Below are 8,738 nucleotides of genomic sequence, written 5' to 3' on the forward strand. Positions count from 1 at the left end.
CTTCTTTTGTTTAATGTCTGGTTTTGATGGAGCATATTAGCATGCAATTTCTTAAGTAACTACATAGCATATTACTTTTATATGATATTCTGGACAATGACATTATCATGCAATTTCTTTATTCTACTTTCACATTAGCTTTCAGTTTTTGTCAGAATTTGAATTCTGGGTTAAATATAATTGTAAGGTATTGCTGTACTATGGTCTAAAATGTTGACATTTAATATTGCTAATGGGGATATTAGCAGCTGTCATTTGTAAAGCAGTTCCTCATGGGTGTCTCATGTATGACTTGCAAGCAGAGACACTGACCACCTTTTCCCCCAGCCTCTATATTCACAGATATTTGTAGAGTCAATAGTTTTGGAATATAGAGTGTCTCCTTCTTGTGCAATGGATCTGCACGTTACTGCCCACTATAAAAGAAACTGTTCCCAAGTAACCCACTGTGCATGAAGCTGGCCCATAGTCCTCTCACCTGACTTTCCAGGAACTGAGGCTCCGTGAACTCCTGAAGAACACACTGATATCATGGCTGCTGCTATTGCTATGAGTAGTATGATCTTTTATGTCTGACCCAGAAGCCTCATGTCTTCCGTGAGCATCCATAAAATTGTCCCAGGCTAACATGCTAGTTTGCACATAGGAAAACATTTCAGACTCTTCAGGTTTGTTAATATCTTAGGAATCCCCAGTTCTGCTGTTATGACCACACCAGGCATGGCTTTCCAAGGCCTGTAGAAGAAAAGGTATCTTCCAAGGCATAATCTCTCATTTTCTCAATAAGTATCCCTGAACACACAATTGTGCAGATTATAGGAACTACCTGTACCCCTTCAAGAAAATTATTTTTTATTCTATAGAATTTAAAATTCTGAAATAGAGGCTTTAAAAACCTCTTTAAATGACCCTAACAAACACTTTTTTGATATGTGCTTTTTAATCTTTGTATGCCTTATTATCTATTTTAGGTATTATTTCAACTTAGTAGTTTGAATTGACATTGATAAAATTGTATTAAATTTAAAGTAAAATATAGTATATTCTATTATTTTTCAAATAATTAGGAATCTTAAAATTACTCCACTATTTACTTTAATAATAATAATAATAATAATAATAATAGTTAATACATATAATACTTATGTTTGAAGCACTATTCTAAATACTATACATATATAAATAAATTATTTATATTTTATAGCTATTTATAAATTAAGTCATGTTTTTGTTTTCTCATAGGCATTAATTTTATAAGGAAAACTTTCAAATACATATTTCTAAAAATATTTACATCCAATTATGTACAATTTAAGACACTGTCATATAATTTATTACAAAGTACTTTGGCTATATGAGACATAATATAAATTTTTACACATATATGAAATTTTTCATCACATACTCAATTTAGGAGCTCATCAAATTTTTGTGTGTGTAGACTCAAATAATCATAAAAACTTCCACTAAAATTTAGTAATGAAAGTATTAAAGTATTGTGACACATATATAAAAATAGAATTATTTCTCCCAATGGGAAATAAAAAAGAAATAAAAACCTATGCTGAAGTGAACTTACAGGTGCTATTCTACAGTTGCAATCCCGATTCTCCAAATAGCCATACAAGTATTTCATGCTTAATTAATGATCTCACTCTACAAATTGAATAGTCATTTGCTGAGCTCTAGGGCAATCTTTTAAGACAAGTACCTTTTGAGTTTACTTCTCCCTAGTGTTTTTCAAGCTTAATTAGAAGTTTAAATACATGTTGAATAATGTATCAAGGTGCATATAGAAACTGTGATTAAAACTATCTCTTGGAAGCAAATAAAACACCAAACACTGGAAAGTTTTGTTAGAGTAATCTTTACATTGAGGGGTGGTGAAATGAATTCCAGGAGATGCCAGAGAATAGTCCCAAGGAAAGGACCTTGAAAGTATGCTCTTTTATTGTTCAAGTGTGCAATACAATGAAGAAGAGAAGAAAGGACAGGTAAGGTCCAGATCATGAAGAATTTCTGTGTCATAAAGTAGATTTTTCCCTTTAAATGCAAAAACAGAAAGTCCTTAAATATGCTGAACAAGTTTATTGCTTTTTGGTTTGAATACTAGAAAGACCTTCCTGGTGGCAGTGTAACAATTAGCATTGCAATGGTTGGCTACAGTGGAGTGGGGTAGTTATAAGCAGTACGTGTGTGTATGAAAAGAAGGGAGAAACAGGCTTCTTGAGGGTTTCTCATCTGAGGTAAGATGACGGGGTAGAGTAGGAGCTCTCAAGTGTGGCCTGAAGATCCCTAAAAGTCCTCTCAACACTGTTAGGAACTCTGGGGTCAAAACTAATTCAAGGTGCTGTTCTTTTGACTCATATTAGCAGTTGGGGTTACATTACATGTGTTGACATGATCACTCTGGCAGGTATTGGAATATGTATCTTAATATTTTCTGTGTTTTAAAATTTTCTGCTTTAATATCTTATAGTACTTATCTAACAACTTAGCATCCATTTTGTTCTCAGTACCCTTTTTTATACTTTTAAAATGATTGAGAACAACTGGAATAGAAGACTGTGATTGCTAGATTGACAGAGAGAAAGGATAGATAGATAGATAGATAGATAGATAGATAGATAGATAGATAATAGATGATAGATAGATAGATAGATAGTTAGATAATAGGTGATAGATAGATGAAGGGAAGAAAGAGATAAGAAGAGAGAGAGAGAGATTTGACTTTGGGTGGTAAACACACAACGCAGTATACAGATGATGCGTCATAGAATTATACACTTGAAACTTACATAATGTTGTTAACCAATGTCACCCCAATAAATGTAATTTAAAAGAACGAAAGAAGGAAGATTTTTTCTCTTCCCTACATTCTTAACTATCCCACTTTTGTAACAGAAATTCTAGCCTGTTGTGTAAATAGACTTTACCTCATATTCTCCTGAAATAAAATGAAGCACTTGACCCAGCATAGCAGATCAGGGAACAGCTGAATCCTGACCACTGCAAAGGTTTAGGTTTGGGATGTGACTCAAGGTTGACCAACCAAAGCCCTTAGAATTTTGCTGTAGCTGTGGAGGAAGACTGTGCTCCAGACTCTGAAAATGTGTAAGCCTGAACAATCAGGAAGCTTGCTGTAAGATAGAGACAGCCTTATTGAGAACAAAGTGGAAGGTCCAGTTTAGAGATGGAGAGAGTAGAAGAACCCTGGTGACATGATTTGAGCTCCTAAAATGCCATCTTATTCACCAAATCTATAAATTAAAAAATATTATGTATTATTGGTTGTTAAAGTACTCTTGGTTGGATTTAAATTACTTGTGAATGAAATAACCCTGCCAACTATAACTTGATTATTTAAATATTTTAGTAATGTATCAATGATATTTCAGTTTGAACATAGGGCATGCTATGTGCACTGCATGCATTTAGCTCAATTACTTTTCCAAATTATTCTATTTAATTTCAAATTAATATTCCAGTTTAATTTAATTTAATTATATATATAGGTATATAAATGTGAGAGCATCTGGAATGTGGAGCTGTCAGAGGCCAGGGCTAGTTGAGCATCATGTTGGTGGATTTGACTATGAGATACAGTTTTAGTAGAAGCACCCCCTCCCCAATATCTGAAGACTGCCCCTAGTCCTCATTTTAAAAATGAGCAAACTAAGGCATGTAGTTAGTCATATGGATTATTATATGTGTAGTCACAATAAAACTCAGGATTTCATTTCTACAGAAATCTTGGTTTTATACACTTACTGGAATTCCTTCCATTTCATGTATTAAATTATGGAAAATAAAATTTAATAAAGGGCAAAGCTTTGGGAATATACTCCAAGGCTACCTGTTTGTGCAGCACTGAGAATCTTCTGCTGTAAAGGTCACATATTCAAGTCACTTTCCAATATCAGAGCATGTGAATCTGGTTGTTTTTCTTTTTTAAAAAAAAAAAATTCAGTCAGTATCATGTAACTTCTGTTTAAGACTTAAAGGATAATTATAAATCTCAGCCCGAATTGTCCTGGAAAAAAAGTCAAGCAGTAATTTCCTCATATAGGGAATTGAAAATGATTCCATAATAATTTTTTTAAATGTAGAAGCACCTTTTTTTTGCCTCTGATCTATTTTTTTTTTCACAATAAATACAATCTCAGGGCAATGCAGGTGATATTTCTATCTTGGTGTATGGAGGAGGAAAACAATGGCTTAACCTATTTTCTCGTTAACCAGGGAAGAAAATGACAATAGTTTCAAAAGAGTCTATCCTAGAAGGAGGAATAATTTCAACGAGTCCCCCAAAATTCACAGAAGTTACTTTTCTAAGTCACAATTAAACTTCAATATCAAAAAATTGCCAACACTATGTGACAAGCATCCCCTCTACTCTAATCCAGGGGTTTTCAGGTTTCCTGAAATTTTTCTTAAAAATTTCAGCAGTAATTGGGCTATAAATCCATGACTAGTTCAGTTATGTTTGGATAGAAAGGGACAGTCATGGGAGGCAAGTGGGCAAAACATCATTTAAAACTCAAAGTCTTGTATGTTTCTAAGTATCCAGAGGGTCACAATTAATGTGCAAAAATATTGTTTGTATTATCGATTCTATTGATTTAGCAAATCAATAAAATTTAGCATTAGAATTCAGTTAAGAGAATTTCTACTTCACAAAAATCCTTTCAGACTAATGCTATATAATAAAGATGTAATATGCAAATGGTTGTTACGCCTTGATGTGTAATGACCTGATCACACGGATAAGCAGGAGGATGGGGCAGTGAGCTACAAGCGGGCAGTGGAGAGCTACAGGAGGGCGGCAGCGAGCTACTGGTGCACGTATTCATGTGCAGGGCTACTATTAACTTTATAAGCATTTGATTATATAAGAAAAGAACAAAGAGAGGCCATGGTTAATATGAGGGAAGTCAGTTGCTCTGGAGAACATGCATTTTTCTGATGGAGTTAACCAGAAGGAATGAAAAGGGACTTTGAAGTCCAGAAAAAATGTTCTTTTGTAGCCTCATACTGTAGGCTGCCAACCAGCCTCCCGATTACTTCCAATTCAGGTAGTGACATGTGTCCTTCAGAAAGATACAAAAACAGTCATGTCCCTTTATCTGTAAGTTACTGAATGCCTGACAGGGTGTAATGGTCAATAAGTAAGGCTGATTATACCTTTCATCCAGTGACCTAGGATTGTGTGCAGATTGTATTTTATTTGTAATAGATTTTTATCGATTTCAGAGAGGAAGGGAGAGAGAGGGAGAGATGGAAACATCAATGATGAGAAAAAAATCATTGATCGGCTGCTTGGGGTTCAAGCCCGCAACATGAGCATGTGCCCTAACCAAGAATCAACTCTGACCTCCTGGTTTATACCATAGGTCGATGCTCAATCAGGGAGCCATTCCAGTCAGCTTGTGTGCACATTTTAGAGAATAGTGCCCAACTCAGTGTTACTCACTAGTATTGAGTTTCTTCTTTAATCTTCTAAGAAGCCTTTCATTCAAGTGACAAAATGAAATAAATGTCCTTTGGGGGAGTGAGAGAAGAATTGTACAATAGAGATTTCATATGTGTGCTTTTGTTTTACATAAGTGCCTCTTGAATTGTGCTTATTGCTTCACTTTATTCATTCTTTCATTTAACAAATACTTGAACATCATTATTGGTGAGGCATAGCTCCCATTTCTATGGATAGAGCTGAAAGCAAGAGATAAAAAAAAAAAAAAAAAAAAAAAAAAAAAACCTTCCTTAGAGCCAACTATTTTCAGCCATACTTATTTTGGAGGCGGTGAATGCTATTGTCTTAAAAGAATTCATAAGTATAATGGGAATTATGAAATGTAGACTTTCATCCTTTATTTAGCATAGACTATTCATTCTCATTAGTATTTTTGCCAAGTCTCTTAACTTTTGCAGGGCCAGTGGATAAGAATATACAAAAAATACTATCGAGCACTATTTTTATTTATAATTAGAAGTATTAAAAAGTATTTGGCTGTTTATATGGAATGTGATCTGTAAAGAAAAATACCAATTACCATAGAATATGATTACTTACATAGAATGTATTTAAATTAATTTCATAAATTATTTACCAGTATATAATCATTCTTCCTAAATATTTCTAATATCTTTTGAATGGGGCTGATAACACAGTGCTGCTACAGAAAAATGAGAGTGTAGTATACAAAGAGAAATTCTAGAGAGAAAAAATAGATCTCAAAGAAGACTAAATATGCAAAACTATTGAACATTAATAAACTCATAAAAATTATTGAGACTATAGGGTATTTGGGCAATATGGTCTAGACTAGTGGTTCTCAAACTTTAGCATACTTACTGAAGAGCTTGCTAAATTACAGATTGGTGGGTCTCCTCTTCTAACATATCAGCAATGGGACCGGAAAATGTGCAGGTTTGACAAATTTCTGCTGGCCCAGAAAGCACACTTTGAGAAATATGTAATCAATTATAGGGCAAAACCCATATACAAGTCTGTAGTAGGTATCTCAAGTATAGAATCATTCCAAGGTGTAGAAGTGTAGAAGTTGAGAAAATAGTGACCTCTCATGAGGGCATTACGCTGAGATAAATCAGAGAAAGACAAATACTATACAATATTACTTATATGTGGAATCTAAAAAAGCCAAACTTGTAAAACAAGAGAGTAGAATGGTGGTTACTGGGTGCAAGGGGTAGTGGGAATTGGGAAATGTTGGTCAAAATGTGCAAACATGGAGCTAGAAGATGAATAAATTCTGGGAATTTAATTCACAGCATAGTGATTATACATAAAAAAACTGTATTATACACTTAAAGTTTCTGAGAAACTAAATCTAAAATGTCCTCAACACAAAATTGAAATGAGAATTATGGGATATAATGGAGATGTTAAGTAATGCTATGGTGATAATCATATTGTAATATATAAGAGTACCAAAACAACATGTTGTACACCTAAAACTTATTTGGTGTTAAAAAAAAAGGTGGCTAAACATTGTACAATGTAACATTCAGTGTTGTGTAATTGATAACTATACAATTATTAATTTTTCTATGCCAAAAATTTGCTTGAAGATTAAATTTAGTCAATAAAGTGATTAAAAAGATTGTTTATTTTGAATGTATAAAATATGACAAAGCACAAGTGTTAAGCCTTCATCCAGCTCAAAGAAAGGGTTTCCCATCTGTCCTTTCATCAGAGACACTGAGTATCTGAATTTTTAAAAGCTCTCTAGAGCATTCCATACTACAGCCAAGAGCAAGAACCACTAAAAACTCTCAGCATCTATTTGTATTAGTTCTGCAGAGTATAGCATATATTTAGGGACTTTAGCAATGTGGAAACAATATTATGTCTAACAAAAATCAGCAAATTGAGAAAAGAAAAATTAAAGGAAAGTTCTTTTAGTCATATTTTTAGTTAGTGTGCAGGCCACAATGTCCAAAATGAGTACACAATATAGACATGTCTCAGTAGTGGCTCTCAAACTTGCTAATATATTAGATTACCTGGGTTTTAAAGAACTGATATCTGTATATTACCTTCAAAGTTTCTAAATTTATTTTACAGCTTGGCCATCAGTAACTTAAAGCCCTCTTTAGGTGGTATCTTTATAAATTTTAAACCATATAATTTGATAGCAATGACTACAAAAATTTGCATATATTTTAAATAGGGATTGTTAGGAGAAATAGATAGACATCTGGATCCATAACTCAATGCTTACCAAATAGATTTATATTCATCTTTACAGATAAAAATAGTGAGACTTAAAATAAGACACGTGTTTTTTTTTCTACATACATTCTTATATTTGAGAAGGCAATTTGACCACAACTACTCATGTGTGTGTGCATGGTGTGTGTGTGTGTGTGTGTGTGTGTGTGTGTGTGTGTGTGTGTGTAACTGTAAATTCCTTTAAAAATATTGGTGCCTTGCTCTGGCCGAGTTGGTTGGAGTGTCATCCAGTACAACAAAGGCTTGCAGGTTTGATTCTCAGCCCATACTACACTGCAGGTTCAACCACTGGTCAGGGCGCATGTGGAAGGCACCTGATCGATATTTCTCTCTCACATTGATGTTTCTCTCTGTGTCTCTTCCTGTATCTCTCTAAAATCAGTAAACATATCCTTGGGTGAGGATTAAAAAATTTTTAATAAAATATTGATAAGACATCTGAAAATATGTTCAACTGCTACAACATGCTGACTGAGCCTCAATTGTTTGCCTGTTGGTGGGTCACGTCATGGCAGTGTTTGCATGGTGGGCTCTGACGAGGGAGGTCTGACCAAACTTGCCTGTTGTGTTCTCCTGCAGGGCTAAGGAACAGCCCCGCTATCGCAAGCAAATGGATACAAGCCCTGAGATTGTATCTCTTAGCTACTCAGTCACTACCCATGCATGTCCCTGCTCCTCATGCACTCTTGGCTTGTTCCCCACAAACTAACTCTTCTTTAGAAAACACTTTGTATGCCTTGTATAGCAGATATCTGACTTCAACACTGCAAAAGGTCATGTCAAGACTCCACAATCTGCTATGAAATTTTTGTATTTTGAGAAAAATAGTCATGTTAAGGAATATAACTTCCTTACACAGATGGGAAAAATCTGCTTTTCTCTCGCCTGGTTTCTGACGTACACATTTCTGGCAGAGCCCTACTAAAATCCTAAGCAGAGGAACTCTGTGGAGATAGAAACCTCATGACTGAAACTCATCAGG

The sequence above is a fragment of the Cnephaeus nilssonii genome (genome assembly GCF_951640355.1).
Source record: "Cnephaeus nilssonii genome assembly, chromosome: 2".
Classification (NCBI taxonomy): domain Eukaryota; kingdom Metazoa; phylum Chordata; class Mammalia; order Chiroptera; family Vespertilionidae; genus Cnephaeus; species Cnephaeus nilssonii.